Source organism: Hemiscyllium ocellatum, chromosome 34, assembly GCF_020745735.1.
Source record: "Hemiscyllium ocellatum isolate sHemOce1 chromosome 34, sHemOce1.pat.X.cur, whole genome shotgun sequence".
Lineage (NCBI taxonomy): Eukaryota > Metazoa > Chordata > Chondrichthyes > Orectolobiformes > Hemiscylliidae > Hemiscyllium > Hemiscyllium ocellatum.
The window spans coordinates 36,981,077-37,004,224 of NC_083434.1; positions in this window are offsets into that span (position 1 = coordinate 36,981,077).

Sequence of the window (23,148 nt, forward strand, 5' to 3'; positions counted from 1 at the left end):
TGTCCTGTTACCACTCTGCTTGGCCTTCCTCTCTTATTTCATGCAGTCTCTTTAATCTTCCACCCTCTCATAAACCATCCCCTCTGCTTTTCTTCCTGACCCTCCTCCAGCTCTTACCTGCTTAAAACCTACAGCGCCTCCAACTTTTACCAGTCCTGATCAAATCCGAAATGTAATCTTTATTTCTCTTCCTGATTCCTGATGAAGGGCTTTTGCCCGACACACAGTTTTCCTACTCCTGGGATGCTGCCTGACCTACTGTGCTTTTCCAGCACTACTCTGATCTTGACTCTAATCTCCAGCATCTGCAGTATCCACTTTTGCTCTAATTCTCTTCCGCTCTGTGGCACTTATTTTCCTGCGTTTATTTGTGGGTGGCACGGTGGCACAGTGGTTAGCACTGTTGCCTCACAGCGCCTGAGACCCGGGTTCAATTCCCGACTCAGGCGACTGACTGTGTGGAGTTTGCACATTCTCCCCGTGTCTGCGTGGGTTTCCTCCAGGTGCTCCGGTTTCCTCCCACAATCCAAAGATGTGCGGGTCAGGTGAATTGGCCATGCTAAATTGCCCGTAGTGTTAGGTAAGGGGTAAATGTAGGGGTATGGGTGAGTTGCGCTTCGGCGGGTGGGTGTGGACTTGTTGGGCCGAAGGGCCTGTTTCCACACTGTAAGTAATCTAATCTAATCTATTTCAGATTTCCAGTCTATTCTGCTTTCCTTTCATCTTTATATGTCCTTGTCTGTTTTGATCACTGCTGGGATGATTTAGCAAGGAAATGAGGCAGACAGGCAAAATTATCTTTCGGATTCTATTTCTAAAACCTGTCGGCCAAGTGGCAAGTCTGTTATTTCCTCCACCCCAGTTGCTTCGCCAAATTAATTTGAACCCCTCTCGAAAACGTTCTGCAGTTCATATTCTCTCAGTGTTAATTAAAAACATTTGACTTTGGGGTTTATAAAGCATGCTGTGTTCTTCAGTTTCTGATTGACTTCTCATATCTGAAAATAATTATCTAGATGGATGCTGTGATTCCCTCAGTGGCTGAGTTAATTAAGGCTGTGACTGCTGAATTGTGCAGCTTGTAAGGTTGCAGCTTCAAAGCTTCATCCGTTAGTTGACTTCAATCCGTGGTAGCTGTGGAAATGTTACAATTAACCTCAGTGTTCCTGGTGTGCTGACGGAGAGGTGGGGAAGTACGTGGGCATTGGGTAAGGACATTGTCAAGCTTGGTTGTGGTCTGACTGTGCTTGGAATACTTTGCCAACTCTATCAAGCGTCACCCACAGCAATGTGGTGACTCACAAACTGGTGGGTACAATTACAACATTTAAAAGATATTTGGACAGGTACATGAATAGGAAAGGTTTAGAGGGAAATGGGCCAAGTGCAGGTAAATGGGACTAGTTTCATTTGGGAAACTTGATCAACATGGACGAGTTGGACCGAAGGGTCTGTTTCCGTGCTGTGTGACTCTCTGTCTCTACACCTTGCTACCTTACTGGTATATAATAAGCTAGTTATTTAAATACATGACTCTTCAGCTGAACACCTAGTCATGGTTAAGCTTGTACCACTTAACATGAATAAGCCCTGTAGACTGGTATTGGAAGAAGGGTCTGTGACATTAAGTCTATACAATGAAGATCTGAACAGATGTCAGCTGCTGCCATCTCTTGCCACACTAATGTCTCACACTATGTGCTTCTGTCTTCATTCTGTTTAGCCTTCCCTCCGAGAATGATGTGGAAGTGCTGGCATTGGACTAAGGTGGACAAGGTCAGAGGTCAGATGACGCCAGGTTACAGTCCAACAGATTTACGTGAAACCACAGGCTTATGGAGCATTGCTCCTTCATCAGGTGAAGTGTCACTCACATAATGAAGGGGGCAGTGCTCCGAAAGCTTGTAATTTCAAATAAACCTGTTGGACTGTAACCTGGCACTGTCTGACTTCTGGAATAAGCCATGGAATATTCATTATATTTAAAAATACTATCTAAATGCAAGATGTTGTTGTTGATGTGCTGTGAAACTAGCAGCAGACAGCATTTGAAACCTCATTAGTTATGACGATGTTCCAATGGACTAAGCAGGAGTGGGTGAACTTGAATGTTTCTGGACCATCACATCTAGAAAGAAGGACACTATCGTGCTGCTGGAGGTACATTGGGACTTCAGCAATGTCCTTGATAAAGTAGCACCTTCCAATCACAGCTGGGCTCTCCCTGATTAATTGTCCCCTGATTTCCCAGCTGTCTCTGAGTTTCTTTTGCCAATCTCTTCAACGTCTTCCTGCCAAAATACACAATCAATGTCAGCGGTATTAATGGACGTGGTGAAATGGCCTTGGCTTCATTCTTACTTTAATTAGGTTTATTTTGAGATAGAATCATAGAATCCCTACAGGAGGCCATTCTGCCCATTGGGTCCACACTGACCCTCTGAAGAGCATCCCGCCCAAACCCACTCTCCTACCCTATCCCAGTAATCCTGCATTTCCCATGACTAATCCACCTAGCCTAACATCCCTGCTAAGCGTTAAAGTCTTGGTTACTTGTCTTTGAGAATTTTAGAGTTTGTCCTGCTGCATTCACTGCAAGCACCTTTCCTCTCTCACCAAACTGACTGCCTAAAGATTTTTTTTCTCTATATCATTGCCCTTCTTTTCCCAAGAATGTCCGTCAGTTGCTGGATTAAGCTTCCGTGGTCCTCTTGTCATCTGAATGAATCAACCATTGTTGATTGGCTGTTCTGAGGAAAGGCCAATGGACCTGAAATACTTGTTTTTCTCTCTCTACAGATGTTGCTGGACCCGCTGAGTTTCTTCAGTGATTTCTATTTTCACTTCATTGAGTGTGAGTTTTGTGGGGCTACTTGCCCTGTTGTGGGTTGGGGTAATTCAGAATTCGAGCACACTCCCTCACCAACAAAACTCACCAAAGTAGGAGTAACAGGATGAGGGTCAGGTCAGTCAAGAATGGTTCCTCCTCTGGGGAGAGGATAACCATTGACCTTCAGAATACGATCATCATGGTGGCTTGTGGTGGTTCATCCAGGGTTTCTGAATTGCTGTGACAACATGTACTTTAAACGTGTTGTGTTGGAGCTATGGAGCGTGATGGTGAAAGCTCCAATATTCTCCATGGCTGACTGGGAATCTCTCCCAGTCTTACTGCCTTCCATTGGTGTGCTTGGAAGGATTTGCAACTGGACCTGTTTGAGTATGATATGTGAACACCTTCCAAGCCATCAAGTCCTGGAGTGAGATTTGAACCTTCTAACAGGGACCCAACCCACTGTACCACAAGACCACTTCAATATAGAATGGTCACCAAGAAACCCACCAACAAAATCAGAAGAAATCTCTCTACCCAAAGGGTGGGGAGAAAGTAGAACTCGCTGCTGGAGAGTTGAAACAAACAGTTTGAATGAATGCATGAAGGCAAAGAGGCATCAGCACAGAAGAGGGTGATGCTGATATATTTAAATGAGTAAACATGAGATGAGGAGAAAGTGAGGTCTACAGATGCTGGAGATCAAAGCTGAAAATGTGTTGCTGGAAAAGTGCAGCAGGTCAGGCAACATCCAAGGAGCAGGAGATTCGACGTTTCGGGCATAAGCCCTTCTTCAGGAATGAGGAGACTGTTAGGTTTTAAAGACATCAAGACCTATTCGTAGGAAGTGGAACTAAGAGATAGAAGATTAACCATCATCCTATTGGATGGTGGAGTAGGCCTAAAGCACTGAAAGGCCTACTCCTGCTCCTAGTTTCTGGGTTTCTATGAAGTGTGTCAGATTATTGAGATATTGATTTGGTAAACATGAGATGAGTTGACCATAAACAGCAGCATGGACTGGTTGGGCCCAAAGGCCTGTTTCTGTGCCATAAAGTCAATGCAGTCAACATTATCATGGGTGTGGGACAGCACTGTAAGTTTACTACCAAGTAATGGTCCCTTTATGGTGTGTGTGGCCAAAGAATATTGAAAACAATCTTGATATCCCAGCATCCTCCAACCCTGAGAGCAAGGGTTCAGAAAAAGGTGAAATAACCTTCAAGTTAGATCTTGGTCATTCAAGGCTCTGGTCAGGAAATCTTTATTCACTCAAAAGGTACTGGGAGTCTAGAACTCTCTCATGGTAACATTGCAAAACTAAAATTGATAGTTTTTTTTTAACCGAGGATATTAGCCTTAGCTGAATCAAGTCAGGAAAAGGAAGTTAAAATGCAGATCAATCATTGTTTAACTGACCATGAATTTAAAAGGAATTAATATAAAAATGGTTTATTCCTAGGACGTGAGCATCACTGGCTGGGCTAGCATTTATTTCCCATTGCTAGTTGTCCTTGAGAAGGTTGTAGTCAGCTGCCTTCTTGAATCATGGCAGTGGTATAGCTATTTCCACAATGCCCTGAGGGATGGAATTTCAGGAGTTTGACCCAACCACAGTGAAGGAACGGCGGTATATTACCAAGTCAGGATGGTGAGGAGCTTGGAGGGGAACTTGCAGTTGTTGTTGTTGCCATGTATCTGCTGCCCTTGTCCTTCTAGATGGAAATGATTGTGGGTTTGGAAGGTGTTGACTCAGGATCTTTGGTGAATTTCTGCAGCGTATTTTGTAGATAGTACATACTGCTGCTATGGAGCGTCAATGGAGGAGAAAGTGGATGTTTGTGGTTGTGGTGACAATCAAGTGACTGCTTTGTCCTGGATGGTGTCGAGCTTCTTGAGTGTTGTTGGGGCTGCACCCATCCAGGCAAATGGGGAGCATTCCATCACACTCCTGACTTGTGTCGTGTAGATGGTGGACAGGCTTTGGGGAAGTCCGGAGGTAAGTTACTCGCTGTAAAAGAGTGAGCATCTGATCTGCTTTTGTAGTTATAGTGTTTATATAGTGCCAAGTCCAGTTCAGTTTTTGGTCAGTGGATGTTAATAGTGAATATTGGAGCAGTCTCAAGGGAATGAATGGCCTCTCCTGAGACCAGATTACTCAGAACTGACTGAAGTGCTGACTTTTCCATCTGCCTGAATTTGTGCAAGTACAGTAGATACTTTCAGGGGCAACAAGTCTCTTCACTTTTCCAGATTTACAATAACATTGAGATGATTACAACACATGGAACCAAACATGTGATTAACATAGCCTAAAATGTAGGCCATAATGGAGGTACGTCGAAATAACTTGCTGAATGTAAACCCAGAAGCAGTGAGATTCATAAAGTTCATGGTTATTCACCACTGGTGTGTTTAAGCAAACCAAATTGCAGAACTGGCCGATCTCGCTCCCTCTAGATGCCTGAGGAGTAGAATCAGTCTTGAGCTATTCATAAAAACTGGATTCCTTCATTCCTTTTTCTTAAAGAGGTACAAAGGAGAAAAGTATACTTGCATTTATACGGTGCCGTTCACATACTCAGGGCATGTGGTCACTGTAGTCCTATGGGACTATAGGGCTGCTCTCTCACTGCAGAGAGTCCTATTGGACTATTACAGAGAGATGTCTGGTGGTGGTTTAATCTGAGGGTCAGGTGAGGGGAGAAGGAGAGTCCTTCATGGTAACCTCAGCTGGATAGAGTCATAGAATCATAGAGATGTACAGCACGGAAACAGACCCTTCGGTCCAACCCGTCTATGCTGACCAGATATCCCAACCCAATCTAGTCCCATCTGCCAGCACCCAGCCCATATCCCTCCAAACCCTTCCTATTCATATACCCATCCAAATGCCTCTTAAATGTTGCAATTGCACCAGCCTCCACCACTTCCTCTGGCAGCTCATTCCATATACATACCACTCTCTGTGTGAAAAAAGTTGCCCCGTTGGTCTCTTTTATATCTTTCCTCTCTCTCACCCTAAGCCTATGCCCTCTAGTTCTGGACTCCCCAACACAAGGGAAAATACTTGTCTACTTATCCTATCCAAGCCCCTCATAGTTTTGTAAACCTCTAACAAGGTCACCCCTCAGCCTCTGGCGCTCCAGGGAAAACAGCCCTAGCCTGTTCAGCCTCTCCCTATAGCTCAAATCCTCCAACCCTGGCAACATCCTTGTAAATCTTTTCTGAACCCTTTCAAGTTTCACAATATCATTCCAATAGGAAGGAGACCAGAATTGCACGCAATCTTCCAACAATGGCCTAACCAATTGAACACACAAAGCTAGCTTCACTCTGCTTTACAAATACAGGCTTCCAGCATAACTGAGCTAACCCTACCCACAGTCCAGCGCAGTGCTTCGTGAAGTGGAGCCAATGTTGTCATGTAGGAAATAAGTGACCACTTTGTCCACGGCAAGCTCCCACAAGCAGTAATGGGGCAATGTTCAAGTAAGCTGTTTCACTGATGTTGTTGGTTGAGGATTGGCAATTGGCCTGGATGTTAGGAATAGCTCCCCAATGCTAATACGTCGACCTAAGAAAGCAAACAGAGACTCAATTTACCATCGCATCCAAAACACAGCACCTACAGCAGTGCAGCACTCCCTCGAAACTATACGTTTGTGAATAATACAATATAAGTGGGCAGCATGGTGGCACAGTGGTTAGCACTGCTGTCTCACAGCGCCTGAGACCCGGGTTCAATTCCCGACTCAGGCGACTGACTGTGTGGAGTTTGCACGTTCTCCCCGTGTCTGCGTGGGTTTCCTCCGGATGCTCCGGTTTCCTCCCAGAATCCAATGATGTGCGGGTCAGGTGAATTGGCCATGCTAAATCGCCTGTAGTGTTAGGTAAGGGGTAAATGTAGGGGTATGGGTGGGTTGCGCTTCGGTGGGTTGGTGTGGACTTGTTGGGCCGAAGGGCCTGTTTTCACACTGTAAGTAATCTAATCTAATAACTGTGCCTAATGTAATGATGATTGACTTTCTTTATCACAATGATTACATAAACACCATGAAGAATTGCTGAAATCTGAAGGTAGGATTGAACTGATGTGATCTTTGAAAATGTTATCACTGTTCAGCCACTTTGAAGGAGTTTCTTTTATTATATTACACAGCTAGTTCAATATTGTTCACTTAAGGTGCAAAAACTGTAAAGAGAACCTTATCAAATTCGCCTCAATCTGTCACCCTGACCTGTTCCACTGACACTGCTTTCTAATCTTCGGCAGGCAAGGAGAAACAAAATGCAATTATTAGGACATCATATTTTCATATTTCACAATGTCATTTAAATACATTCCCTACTGTTGGGTCAGAATGTCGATTTAACAGTGGTTAGCTGCTTTCACTCTCCATAAATGCAACTGACAACTGATAGATTAATTATACAACAGAGTGTGAGTAACCCTTTCACTGATTGAGAATGTTTTGTTATATTCTGTTTTGACATGCTGCCAATTCTCTGCCTGTGGCTTTGTGACCCTGAGATTACAGGCCTTGAAGAGTTAGCTGGAACCTTATAGAAAACCTCCTGCATTTCGCCAAACCTCAATCAGCTTCACGTCAACGTTCAGCTGGTGTTTGTGAGACCCCGGGGCAGGGACAGAAAACATGGGCTTCGAAGCTGCTCCTGATCCAGGGCCTCTCTCTCTCTGCCTCTGGTCCCCAACCCGAGCTCAGTGATCCCACCCCTGACCTAAGTCTAGTCTAGAGCCCCCTGCCTCTATTATTGTTCTCTGCTGTAACCCCTGTCCAGGGTCCTGGTGAGACCCATGCATATGAATGCAAACATTATGGGTAAGGAGTTAGTGCAATTTTCGAGAATATGAAATCAGCTTTTAAAAATAAGTTGCCCAGTGTAGTGTAGGGGAGAAAGGAGGTTATTTTCCCTTTCAGAGTGGCCTGAGGCTCTGTAACTTGCTTGCATAAAATGGCAGTGGGAGCAGAGACTTCAACTATTTTGAAGGAGGGGTAGATAGTTTCTTGATTAGCAAAGGGGTGAAAAGTTATTGGGAATGTGAGGTTAAAATTAACTGTGACCTTATTGCAAGACGGGCCAGTTCAAGAGACTGAATGGTCTACTTGCGCTCCTCATTTCTATAACAGCTTGAAGCAAAGTGCTCAGAAAGCTTTGTCCTGCTTGTGGACTAGTGGTTATTTTTAAATGTTGAAGGCATACTAGGAAGAAGGAACATGTATTGAAGCACCTGTTATTATCCAAATGTCTCTGAGGGCTTTACAAGCAGTGAAGTGCCTTTGAAGAGTAATTGCTGCTGTAAGACAAGCCATTGCTACAGCAAGTGGCTCAGTGGTTAGCACCTCTCAGCACCAGGGTCCCAGGTTCAATTCCAGTCTTGGGTGACTGTCTGTGTGGAGTTTGCACATTCTCTCTGTGCCTGTGTGGGTTTCCTCCCACAGTCTAAAGATGCACAGGTCAGATGAATTGGCCATACTAAATTGCCCATAGAGTTAGGTGCATTAGTCAGAGGGAAATGGGTGTGGGTGGGTTACTCGTCAGTGTGGATTGGTTGGGCCGAAGGGCCTGCTTCCACACTGTAGGGAATCTAACCTCAAATTCCCACTGACATTGGTATTGCAATGATCATAGTGGGCGGCACTGCTGTCTCACAGCGCCTGAGACCCGGGTTCAATTTACACATTCTCCCCGTGTCTGCGTGGGTTTCCTCCGGGTGCTCCGGTTTCCTCCCACAGTCCAAAGATGTGCAGGCTAGGTGAATTGGCCACGCGAAATTGCCCATAGTGTTAGGTAAAGGGGTAAATGTAGGGGAATGGGTCTGGGTGGGTTGCGCTTCGGTGGGTCGGTGTGGACTTGTTGGGCCGAAGGGCCTGTTTCCGCACTGTAAGTAATCTAATCTAATCTAATAATTTCTGTTTGTTGGTGATGCTGACTGAGCAATAAAGATCAGTCGGGATATCCAGACAAGCTTCACTTACCTCTTTTGAAATAGTGCCATGAAATTTTGTTTATTCAACTGATGGAGCAAACATGATGTCAGTTTAATGTTGCATCTGAATGACAGGTCAGCCCTCCTTCAGTACTGCAATAAAGTGTCAGGGAGAGTGAGAGTGAACTCTGAACCTTTTGGTTCACAGGTGACTCATTGAACCACATTGACGTCATGCCCGGATCTTGTTCGTTTCCAGAATGTGAATGTTTTGTGCACTTTTTTCCACTCCTCATAACTCTTCCAAGAGCAGTCACCCATTCATTAGTCAATAATACTAGAATAGGGAAATAAGTAGTAATTTTGTATTAGACATTTTGGTGAAACCCTTTCACCTTGCATTCAGGGTTGCAGAATTGTTACTACGCTGACGGAGGCCATTTGGCCCATCAAGTTGGCATCAGAAGATCATTTACACCAATTACAAAGTAATGGGAAAACAACAGAGTCAACTTATCTGATTCAAAATTTAAACAGAGCTTGGCGGTGAACTGTCAATCATGATTAGCTGGTACATTCTCCATGGCACTGTCTCTACAAATCAGAGTCCACTTGCCAACTGATCATCATTCTCCTTTCAGGCTGTATAAATGTTGTTCTCCCTTTGGTTTGGTATTTCTTGTGAATTATCCTGATGAAGCCAAGGTGACATATTTTGGCAAACTGTATTTTTGTTCAGCAATGCTCAATATTAAAGTAATCAAACAAATCTACTTCACATCATCTGTCATTTTGTACCTTCCTGAGAAAGAGACAACATCAATTTTGCTGAAATTGGATTGGGGGGAGGTGGACAAGAACGATATAGAATTGCTTTGAAAATGTACAATTTTATTGTTTTAAATAACATCTGTACTAAAATCCAGGAAACATAGAAACACAGGAGTAGGAGTAGGCCATTCGGCCCTTCGTGCCTGCTCAGCCATTCAATATGGTCATGGCTGATCATGCAATCTCAGTATCTCAATCCTGCTTTCTCCCCATACCCCTTGATCTCTTTAGCCACATGGCCACATCCAGCTCCCTCCTGAATGTATGTAATGAACTGGCCCCCACAATGTCCTGTGGGAGACAATTCCACAGATTCACAACTCTCTGAATGAAAACATTATTCCATATCTCATTCCTGAATAGCTTACCCTTTATTCTTATTGCGGGACCTCCCCAACATCAGGAACATTCTTCCCGCATCTAGCCTGTACATATCCCATCAGGATTTTGTATGTTTGTATGCAATTTTCCCCTCATTCTTCAAAATTCCAATGAGTACTAGCTCAGTTGATCCAGACTTCCGTCATATATCAGTTCTGAGAATGTAACCTCCTGTTCTGAATCCCTCAGTCAGGCCATTCTGGGAAGCAGCCTGGACTCCCTCAGTAGCAGGAATGCCCTTCCTCAGACGAGGAGACCAATACTACACACAATACTCAAGGTGTGGCCTCACAAAGGCCCTGTGTAAATGCAACAAGACATCCAACAGCAAGGAGAGGTTATTTCGTCTGGATTTATATCTTCCCTCTCACCCGTGTGCCAATGAACAATCTACCCAGTCACAGGTAAAATTAGTTGAAATTAATATTTCATTCATCAACTAAAATGACATTCAAACATTAACCTAAAATAAGCACTGTGTTTGTAAGTCCACTGTGTAACTGATAGCTCTACACGGCCTTGGTCAGATCCCAGCTAGAGTACAGTGTGCAGTTTTCATCTCCTTACCCAAGAGAAGATACTCTTGTCATTGAGGGAGTGCAGCAGAGGTTCACAAGACTCATTCCTGGGATGGCATGTTTTACATTTGAGGACAGATTGGGCCTGAACTCACTGGAGTTCAGAGGAATGAGAGGAGATCTCATTGTAATGACCAGCATTGTGACAGGGCTAGATAGACTGGATACAGAGATGATGTCTCGCCTGACTGAGGGATTCAGAACAGGAGGTTACATTCTCAGGATATGGGTTAGGGATACGGGTTTCAGACTGAGAGGAGAAATTTCTTTACTCAGAGGATGGTGAATGTGAGGACTCCTCTCCCACAGAAAGCTGTGGAGGCCAAGTCACTGAATATATTTAAGAAAGAAATTGATAGACTCCTGGAGGATATGGCGTTGAGATCCAGGTTCAGTCATGATCATGATGAATGTTGGAGAGGACTCAATGGGCCTCATCGCCTACTGCTCCTCACTTCTCCATTTCCGAATTTCCTGCTGAGTGAAGCTTGAAGTTAACTTCAAACATTCAAGAGCTTGACAATTTTAAAACGGGTTGAGGTCTTTGATTTCAGTGTCAATTCACACTATTATCTAACATAACATAGAGTCATAGAGATGTACAGCATGGAAACAGACCCTTCAGTTCAGCTAGTCCATGCCAACTAGATATCCCAACCCAATCTAGTCCCACCTGCCAGCACCCGGCCCATATCCCTCCAAACCCTTCCTATCCATATACCCATCCAAATGCCTTTTAAATGTTGCTATCGTACCAGCCTCCACCACTTTCTCTGGCAGCTCATTCCATACACGTACCACCCTCTACGTGAAAAAGTTGCCCCTTAGGGTCCTTTTATATCTTTCCCCTCTCACCTTAAATCTTTGCCCTCTAGTTTTGGACTCCCCACCACAGGGAAAAGACTTGGTCTTTTTATCCAATCCATTCCCCTCATGCTTTTATAAACCTCTATAAGATCATCCCTCATCCTCTGACGCTCCAGGGAAAATAGCCTCAAGCTATTCAACTGCTCCCTTTAGCTCAAATTCTCCAACCCTGGCAACATCCTTGTAAATCTTTTCTGAACACTTTCAAGTTTCACAACATTCTTCCGGTAGAAAGGAGACCAGAATTGCACACAATATTCCAAAAGTGGCCTAACCAATGTCCTGTACAGCCGCAACATGACCTCCCAACTCCTGTACTCAATACTCTGGCCAATTAAAGAAAGCATACCAAATGTCTTCTTCACTAACCTATCTACCTGCGACTCCACTTTCAAGGAGCTATGAACCTGCACTCCAAGGTCTCTTTGTTGAGCAACACTCCCCAGGACCTTACCATTAAGTGTATAAGTCCTGCTAAGATTTGCTTTCCCAAAATGCAGCACCTTGCATTTATTTACATTAAACTTCATTAAACTAAGTTAAACTAAATTAAAATTACCATCGATGAGGGGGAGAGTGGCAGCACAGTGGCAATGTCACTGGGCCATTAATGCAGAACCTCAGGGTAATGTTCCAGGACCATGAGTTCAAATCCCAACATAGCAGATGGTGAAAACCAGAATCTAATAAAAATCCGGATGAAAAGCTAATTTCATTGCAATCCTGAAACCACTGCCAATTGTCATGAAAAACCCATCTGGTTCATTATGCCCTTGAAGAAGGGAAAATTGCCATTCCTACCTGGTCTGGGCCACATGTGACTCCATTTAGAGACAAAAAAACTGCTGTTGCTGGAATCCAAGGCAGACAAGCAGGAGGCTGGAAGAACACAGGCAGCATCAGGAGGTGGAGAAGTCAACATTTTGGGTATTAATCCTTCTTCAGGAATGGATGTGGGGTAGGGGGAGCTGCAGATAAAGGGCAGGTGGAGGGGGAGAGAGTCGCAGAATAGTGAGGTAGGCATAGGTGAACACAGGAAGTGGGTACAACCTGGTTGGTTGATGGGATGGATGAATCTGGTTGGTAGCTGGAAGGAAGGGTCAGTAGGTGGAGTGGAAGGGAGGTGGGTCTGGAAAGGGAATTGGGGGATAGGTGGGAAGGTTATTTGAAATTTGAGAACACAATGTTAAGTCTCTGGGCTGTGACTCCAGACCCACAGCGAAGTGGTTCACTCTGCCCACTAGCAATAACTACTGACCTAACCAGTGATGCCCTCATCCTGTGAACAAATACTAAAAAAAAACTCATGAGGAGGGTGAATGGTGGCTCAGTGGTTAACACTGCTGCCTCATAGCCCGAGGGTCTTGGGTTCGATCCCAGCTTAGGGTTACTGTCCGTGTGGAGTTTGCACATTCTCCCCGTGTCTGTGTGGGTTTCCCTGGGTGCTCCGGTTTCCTCCCCCAATCTGAAAATGTGTAGTTTAGGGTGGATTGGCCATGCTAAATTGCCCGTAGTGTCCAGAGATATGCAGGCTAGGTAGATTAGTCATGGGAAATGTAAGGTTGCAGGATCTGGGTGGGATGCTCTTCGAAGGGTCAGTATAGATTCGATGGGCTGAATAGCCTGCTTCCACACTGGAGGGATACAAACTCCAAAGAAAAGCAATAATCAAATCCAACAAATTTGCCTTGACTTTTAGCACAGTAGCTATTTTAAGACCTAACCACAAATTAGAACACTCTCTCGTCTGCTCCAGTCAACTGTACTAACCAGTTAACTCAGGATAACCATCAAATACTCACTACAGTTGAACACATTGAACATTTTAGATCAAACATCTGGTGTGAACCAAGGGATTTTAAGCCTGAAATAAAACATCAATGAGTATGACATATAGATCTTTATCTTTTAAGTAAATCCTATAACAATACCCACATTCAGAGAAAGGAAAAGGAATCCATAACTGATAGCCTAAATGATGCAAGATGCAAGCATATAAAAACACACAAGGGGATACTGGTGAGAGTACAGAAGGAAAGGATAATGAAGGAATGAATGAGAGAAGGAAAGAGAGAGAAATAAATAGAGAGGTGTGCAGAAAAGGAGAGGGAGAAAGAAAAGAAGAAAAAGAATTTATATTTAGGCATTTAGATGGCATTTTTCATGACAACCGGATGTCTCCAGGTGTTTTACAGTCAATGAATAACTTATGAAGTGTGGGCTACATGATACAGTCAGTGGTGAGCCAGCCCTGCAGCTGTTGAACTGGGGAGTGGTGATAATCTTTTCAAGAACAGACTTTATTTCACCCAATCTCAGGAGGGCATTCTGCCCGAGAGCGAGCTGGTGCCGTAATGCAAGGCTAGAGACAAAATAAATCACAGATGCTGAAATCCAAAGTAGACAGGCAGGAGGCTGGAGGATCACAGCAAGCCAGGCAGCATCAGGAGATGGGGAAGTTGACATTTTGTGTAGAAACCTTCTTCAGAACCGGGGGTGGGTGTGGGGGAGCTGCAGATTAAGGGGGTGGCGGGGGCAGGGTCGTTAAGTGGGGAAAGGTGAAGACAGGTAGAGGGTACGACCTGGTTGGTCAATGGGAGGAATGGATCTGGTTGGTGATGGGAGGAGTGGAAGGGAGGGGGAGGGCTGGGAGGGTATAGGGGATGGGGAGAGAGGTTATTTGAAATTGGAAAACTCAGTGTTGAGTCCTCTGGGTTGTAGGCTGCCCAGGCAGAAGATGAGGTGTTGTTCCTTTAATTTGTGGTTTGGTTTGTTGTGGCAATGGAGGAGGCCAAGGATGGTCATGTCCAAAAGGGAGTATGAAAGGAAATTAAAATGGGCGGTGACTGGGAGGTCCGGTCGGCCCCTGCAGACACAGCTGAGATGCTCAGGGAGCCGTTCCCTTAGTTCATGTTCGGTCTCCCTGATGTTAGAAGACCACATCGGGAACACCTGATACAGTAAATTAGGTTGGAAGAGATGTCTGTTAGGTTGGAGGAGAGGCAGGTGAATCTCTGTCTCACCTGGAAGGACTGATTGGGGCCCACTGGGGGGAAGTGAGGGGGTGGTGTACTGGCAGGTTTTGCATCTTTTCTGGTTGCAGGGGAAGGTACCTGGGGGTTCAAGGGCATTAGTGAGGGGAGGGATGCAGACTAAGGATTGGTGAAGGGAACGGTCCTTGCAGAGGGCAGAGAGGGGTGAGGAGGGGAAGATGTTTTTGGTGGTGGGGTCTCGTTGGAGTTGGCAGAAGTGTTTGAGGATAATGTGTTGGATGCAGAGATGGGTGGGGTGGTGGGGGAGACAAGGGGTCTCTGTCTTTATTGCGTTGGGAGGGGATGGCGGTTTAGAGTGGTGGAATGGGGAATGGAGGTGGTGCATGGTGCAGTGGAGGGCTGTCCGGAGGATGGAGGGAGGAAAAGCGCGTTGTTCAAAATAGGCGGACATCTAGGATGCTCACGGGTGGAATGTCCCCTAGTCTGAGCAGATGCAACAGGGACGGAGGAATTGGGAGAATAAGATGGTGTTCTTGCGAGTACTGAAGACTCGTCTCTACACAAATCCTGTCCTACACAGGCACTGTGCTCCAACTCTTCCATTGTTACACCAATGACTGCATCGGCACAGCATCCTGCACCCAGGTTGAATGAGAGCAGTTCATCGACTTCGCTCACAACTTCAACCCCGCTCTGAAATTCACTTGGCCCATCTCGGACACCTCTCTCCCCTTTCCTGACCTTACCATTTCCACCTACAGTAACAGACGTCTACTACAAACTTACAGACTGCCATAATTACCTGGGCTACATCTCATCCCACCCAATATCCTGCAAGAACTCCAATTCCTCCGCCTCCACTGCATCTACTCGGACGAGGAGACATTCCACCCACGAACATCCCAGATGTCCACCTACTTTGAACAACAGGCTTTTCCTCCCTCCACCATCCAGACAGCCCTCCTCTCCACCATCTCCATTCCCCGTTCCACCACTCTAAATCACCATCCCCTCCCAATGTAATAAGGAGAGTCCCCCTTGTCCTCACCCACCACCCCACCAGTCTCCACACCCAGCACATCATCCTCAAACACTTGCACCAACTCCAAATAGACCATTAAGAACATCTTCCCCTCCCCACCCCTCTCAGCCTTCCGCAAGGATTGTTCCCTCCGACAGTCCTTGGTTTGGGGCACTCTCCCCAACAACGCCCTGAACCCCCAGGTGCCTTGCCCTGCAACCAGAAAAGATGCAAAACCTGGCGGTACACCAGCCCCCTCACCTCCAGCCAGGACCCTAAACAGTACTTCCAGGTGATACACACGTTTACCTGTCTCTCTTCCAACCTCCTCTTCTTTGCATCTTTTCTAGTTGCAGGGCAAGGTACCTGGGGGTCCGATAGTGGAGGTGTCATGAACCAAGGACTGTCGAAGGGAATGGTCCTTGTGGTCCTGAGAGGAGGGGGAAGGGGAAGATGTTCTTGGTGGTGGGGTCTAGTTGGATTTGGTGGAAGTGTTTAAGGATGATGTGTTGGATGTGGAGACTGGTGTTGTGGTAGATGCTCCCGATGTGGTCTTCTCTACACGGGAGAGACCAAACGTAAACTTAGGGAACAGCTCATCAAGCATCACAGTCAGGTCTGCAGTGGCTGACCAGACCTCCCAGTCATTTCAATTCCCCCAACCACTCCCTTTCTGACATAACCATCCTTGGCCTCCTCCATTGCCAAAACAAACCACGGCACCTATTGGAGGAACGATACCTCATCTTCTGCCGGGGTAGCCTACAGCCCAGTTCTCCAATTTCAAATAACCTCCCTCCCCATCTTCCGACTTCCTTTCCAGTGCCTCCCCTTCCCTGCCACTGTTCCCTGCCACCAACCGGATCTATTCCTCCCAATGACCAACCAGTTGTACATTCTATCTGTTTTCACCTATCCCAACTTCACCACCCTGTCCCCCACCCACCCACCTTTTCTGCAGCTCCCCTTACACCCACCCACAGTCCTGAAGAAGGGTTACACCTGAAATGTTGACTTCTGCACCTCCTGATGCTGACTGGCCTGCTGTGTTCTTCCAACCTCCTGCCTGTCTACTAATGGAAGACTGGCACTGTAGTACTGCAGTAATGTGGTATTGTAGCAGCGCCATGCTCAAATGGTGACCACTGCTGGGACTACAGGCAGCCCTGACAAAGAGGATGCTGGTCTTGAGATAGATCTGGGGTATTGCCAAGGTCAGTTTGGTAGACAATGATAGGGGGGAAGTGAGATGGTTGTGGATGATGGTAGGTGGTGAGAGAAGAGGGTAAAAGGATGTATGAGACTAGGGATATTGTGCCTCTGATGGACACAGGATATCTGTGGAAGAAGCTTCACCTCTCCTTCGCCAACAGCTCCTGACACCGTTTGGCATGATCACTTTAGAAACAGGAGTCGTTAGAACATTATCCTTTTGCATAAGGACATACCACAGGAAACATTGTGTCAGCAATGAGTAGCTGTAATCGTGTGGACTTTCAGAGTTATAATAAATTTGGCAAGACACAGACAGGAAGTTGCTGTCGGTAACTTGAAAGACTGAGTGAGCCAGAATGGCTGTGAATTTTCCAGTCACTGCTGCGATCTAACTTTGCATGTACATGTTTAGCGAGAAAGAAACAAAACAAACCTCTAAAGATGGCTGCTGGAGAGATATCAGACAATAATTCTGTCACTCTACACCATACACCAGGCCAGCATTGTCAAATCTTAAGGTGATAAATTGCCTGTAACTGTTAGAGCAAAGACTGCCGAATGTGAAGTGTCAGATACACAGCAGTGTTTTGTGCAGCATCAGGAGATTCAGAAACAGACCCGTGAAAAGTGGCTGAAGGTGATGATCCCAAAATGAAGCTTGAGGTTATATGATCGAATAATATTTATTGCAAGGGTGAAAATAAAGCTGAGAGCCCAATGCAATGGGAAGAATGAAGATCTGGAGTTCCGAAGAGTCATGGCATATTATGACTGATGCCCATTTTGTTATGATTCTTCATGATATTCCCCCAGGTGGCTATGGTGAGGATGGATGAATCACTCCCATTCTAAATGGAACCTTTCTCTTGATTGGTTGCAGCATGGCTCATTTAGGGAAGGATCACTTCTTTCATGGATATCGTAGACCAATCCAAATGAGTCAATGTTTTTAAAAGCAGCCATATTAATAAATTCAAAGTGAGAACGAGTGAGTTTATTAGCACTAAAAGATTATAAAACACAACATGTTTTCAGACAGAATAAAAATATGAATTGAGTAAGAGAACAGTCAAAAAGATGGGGTTCTGTGAAGAGTTGATGATGGAATGTTACAGCTGTTTAACTTGGTTGGTACCAGTAACTCAGATGTTGGTACCAGTAACACTGATGTTGGTACCAGTAACACTGATGTTTGTACCAGTAACACTGGTGTTGGTACCAGTAACACTGGTGTTGGTACCAGTAACAATGATGTTGGTACCTGTAACACTGATGTTGGTACCAGTAACACTGATGTTGGTACCAGTAACATTGGTGTTGGTACCTGTAACATTGGTGTTGGTACCTGTAACATTGGTGTGGGTACCAGTAACACTGATGTTGGTACCTGTAACATTGGTGTTGGTACCTGTAACACTGGTGTTGGTACCCATAACACTGGTGTTGGTACCTGTAACACTGGTGTTGGTACCAGTAACACTGATGTTGGTACCAGTAACACTGGTGTTGGTACCTGTAACACTGGTGTTGGTACCCATAACATTGATGTTGGTACCAGTAACACAGATGTTGGTACCAGTAACACTGATGTTGGTACCAGTAACACTGGTGTTGGTACCTGTAACACTGATGTTGGTACCAGTAACACTGGTGTTGGTACCAATAACACAGATGTTGGTACCAGTAACACTGGTGTTGGTACCAATAACACTGGTGTTGGTACCAATAACACAGATGTTGGTACCAATAACACAGATGTTGGTACCAATAACACTGGTGTTGGTACCAATAACACAGATGTTGGTACCAGTAACACAGATGTTGGTACCAATAACACTGGTGTTGGTACCAATAACACTGGTGTTGGTACCTGTAACACTGATGTTGGTACCCATAACACTGAAGTTGGTACCAGTAACACTGATGTTGGTACCCGTAACACTGAAGTTGGTACCAGTAACACTGATGTTGGTACCAGTAACACTGATGTTGGTACCAGTAACACTGATGTTGCTACCTGTAACACTGGTGTTGGTACCAGTAACACTGATATTGATACCTGTAACACTGATGTTGGTACCCATAACACTGGTGTTGGTATCAGTAACACAGATGTTGGTACCAGTAACACTGATGTTGGTACCAGTAACACAAATGTTGGTACCAGTAACACTGGTGTTGGTACCTGTAACACAGATGTTGGTACCTGTAACACTGGTGTTGGTATCAGTAACACTGATGTTGGTACCAGTAACACAGATGTTGGTACCAGTAACACTGATGTTGGTACCAGTAACACAAATGTTGGTACCAGTAACACTGGTGTTGGTACCAGTAACACAAATGTTGGTACCAGTAACACTGGTGTTGGTACCTGTAACACAGATGTTGGTACCTGTAACACTGGTGTTGGTATCAGTAACACTGATGTTGGTACCAGTAACACAAATGTTGGTACCAGTAACACTGGTGTTGGTACCTGTAACACAGATGTTGGTACCAGTAACACAGATGTTGGTACCAGTAACACTGATGTTGGTACCAGTAACACAAATGTTGGTACCAGTAACACTGGTGTTGGTACCTGTAACACAGATGTTGGTACTTGTAACACTGGTGTTGGTACCAGTAACACTGATGTTGGTACCAGTAACACTGATGTTGGTACCAGTAGCACAGATGTTGGTACCAGTAACACAAATGTTGGTACCAGTAACACTGGTGTTGGTACCCCCCAGTAACACTGGTGTTGATAGTGAAGAAGTCGATTTCAAGTTTCTTGGCCCTGCAGTTAACTGACAGGTTAGTCCTATCTCCTTCTTGATGGATTCCTCACATGTTTTCCTGCCTTCCAGCCCTTTGTGAGAGAAAAATGTATTCCTTTCTTTGCCTGAAGTGCAGAGGTGCTTTACTCAAGCTGTGACCTTCACTAGACCACCCCACCAACAGACATAGACTGGGACAGGGTCAGGTGGTCACAATTAGTTTTTTAAGTCCATATCTGTACATTCCCGGAGAAACATGTCTGCAGTTTGGGGAACAATCCATAGGAGATGGCTTTCTGTTGTGGGTGGGGAATGTGGGGAGGTGGTGTCATCCCCTCGTTATCTCTGTAGCCACAGGATATCACAGTCCAGTTTGTTTTGACTTGCCTCCCTCCCTTTGAAAAGTTGCTTTGAAGTTTCTAGTCACCTTCCAGTGTGACATTCAAGGGTTCCTCCCACTGAGCTACTGAGCTTATATCCATGAGCTACTGAGCTTGAGGTTGTGTGTCCTCTTTTAAAAAACACATCTGCAAATATAAGACCAATATATTGAAAAGAAATCCAAACTTACGGTCTGTTGCTGGAATGCATTAAGCAAAATCCACCATCTCAGATGATGAAAATCTAAAGCTTAGTGTGGTAAACCATGGCCCAAACATGCTAGAAGAGATTTGGAGCATTTCACAATCCGCTAAGCCTTGACTTAATGGATCCTAAACGATGTTTCTTTGCAGGTCTTTGATGTTTTCCTGATGAATTTTGATTCAAAATGGATGGGAGCGGCGTGAGACCAACTTCCTATCTCTTAAAGATAGTTCCAGCTTTCCCGATGTTTATTTTGAAGGCCAAGATAGAGGATATGGAAAGGAAAGGTGTGATCAGGGAAACAATTACTCCTCCTCACTGGATTAGCCACAAAGCAGCAGTCAAAAAAATCTTGGGACTTTGTGAATTTACATCCGAGTATTTTCACAGCTTGCAATGGCAAAGGTCTCTATTACCTTTGATGTGAAGGATGGTCAATGGCAGGTGAAGGTGGGTGAAACAAACAGCTTTCTAACTATATTCTGGCTACCATTTGTGAGGTACAGATGGTTGTGCATGTCGTTTAGCATTTCCACTGCTCCAGAGGAATATCAATACAGACAACTAAAGTTAACAAAAGAGTAGAAGGTATTGCGGTGATCTGCTGGTCTATAGATGTGAAGATATAATGGAAGAGTCCATTGCAGACCACAATCAGAATCTCGTGGATTGCTGGAATAAGCTTGTCAGATGAACATGAAGCTGAATAAGAACAATATGCAACTGAAGATGCTGATGGCAAGTACATTATTACTGGCATGTACTGACAGCGATAGCATGGAGATCAGATAGCTTTCTTTATAGTGGTAAATCTGCAGCAAATAATTGTGTCTGCAACTTCTTTTAATGAAGGAAGGGAATGTTCGATGAAAGGTTTTTGGTGAGGATACTTGTGTGATTTGCAATGGTTAAGGTGAAAGATATTACAGACCCAGATAGCAACAGAAATGAAAGCAATGCAGTTGTCAGATTAGTGAACTACATAGTAAAGATCTCATCTGATGTTTTTATCAGAGTGTGAGCCTGTTTGGAACCTCATTGCTAAGGCTATGCAGTGGTGCTGGGGGAAGGAATATGAATTGAGTTCCATTAGAATTAAATAACTTACCACTGTAACAGCAGTCACTATGGCGATGACACTCCTTAGAGAAGTAACATCACAACAGGACCAAACAGATACCAGATGATCTGCCAATACCAACTCACACACATGCCGTTAAACAACTTGAATGTTTTTGAGATTATGGTTGAGATTATCCAGTGACCCTTCTTCAGAACTGATAGCAGATAGGAGAAGGTGGTACATAAACTGAAGACAAGAGTGATGGGGGTGAGGGTGGGGAGAAGGAATTGACCAAATAGGTGGAGATGAAACCCAGAAAGAGAGAGAGAGAGACAGAAAGAGGGAGAGAGAAAGAAATACACCTGATAGGCAATCGAAGGGCTGGTTAATGGTAAGCTAGGGAGAAAGGAAAGCTGATAACAGGGCCAGAAATGCGTGAAAATGTTGATTTTGTTTTAATTTATAGAAGAAAGTGAGGCTGACTAAAATGAGTGAAGTTTTTGTTCATGAGTGATAATTTTCGTTACATTGGGAAATGTGTAACAAGTGATAATGCGTGTAATTTTTTTCAGTGCTAAAAGGGAATGTTTGATGAAATGTATTTGGTAAGAACACTTGTGACTTGCAATGTTCATGTGAAATCTGCTGTACATTTCTGTCTCTTTGGAATCAGTAATCATTAAACCCCCAACATGAAACAAGGAATTAGGTGCTGAGTCCAGCTCAGATTGAACAGTGATAACATCCTGTGCTGTAGACCCCAATCTGACCCCCACACTGGTTGGCTAGAGTCCTCAGGCTATAAACAAGTAGGAAAAATATCAAGAAACAAAGAACTACAGATGCTGGAAATCTGAAACAGAAGCCAAAACTCAGTGCCACGGTGGCTTAATGGATAGCACTGCTGCTTCATAGCACCAGGGACCCGGGTTCGCTCCCAGCCTCAGGTAACTGTGTGGAGTTAGTGCGTTCTCCCCGTGTCTGGGTGCTCCGGTTTCCTCCCACAGTCCAGGTTAGGTGGATTAGCTATGGAAAATGCAAGGATTGGGTGGGAAGCTGTTTGGAGGGTGGGTGTGGGCTGAATAGCCTGTGACCACCCTGTAGGGAGTCTGATTCTGAAATTGCTGAAGAAATTCAGCAGGTCTGGCAACATCTATGGAGAGAAAGTAAAGTGAGCGTTTTAAGTCCCTTCAATAGAAAAATGTACCTATTGGCTAGATTAAAGCATTAGTTTGGACATGCTCTTTAAGGTAAGCTAAAAGCACATTTCCTCCTGTTGTTATTCATACCTACAATTCGTATATTAAGTAAGAGTCATTGTTTTGTCACATTACTTGGCTGCTTCTATTGCTTACTGCATGCAATATAAACCTTACGTTTATATTTCAAAGTTATACCCTTACAGGCAGTGTGATATTATATTGTGATCACAAGCTGTGAAACACATCTTACATCAACTCCGGCTGTGTTTTGTTTGATACCACTCAATTTTGAAGTGATTCCATTTAAAATAAACACGTGCGTAATCCAATGTTGTGGTTCCCCAACGCAAATGAGTTCATAGTGGATGCACTGTGAATTCTTGGGGTTTAATTTGCTCTGTGCATTAGTGCTAATGCACATGTTAATTGTGCATTTAAGGGGCAGTAATTTGTGTGATTTGGCATTAATTGAGTAGACTGTAACTGTGGCACATGCTCCTAAATTTGCTTTTGGAATATTTCCAACACACAGGCATAGCACTCATGTTTTTTTTTGCTTGTTAACTGCTTGTTCAGCACCAATTAATATAAAACATGCAAATTTACTGACTATTTAACTTCATTCTCACAGTGTATTAATGTCACTCATTTAAAATAGCATGAATGCACTAGAGGGAAAAATCAACATCCCAGTAATGAACAGAACAGAAAACACTGACTAAACACAGTGGCATTTCAGTGACCTCTTACAATGTGGCTCTTCTGTCCTGCCAGATAGCATAGAGAGAAAGGATTATAGAAACAACAAAGGAAGAAAAAGAGGGGCTTATATTTATATGAAATCTTCCACAACCTTAGGAC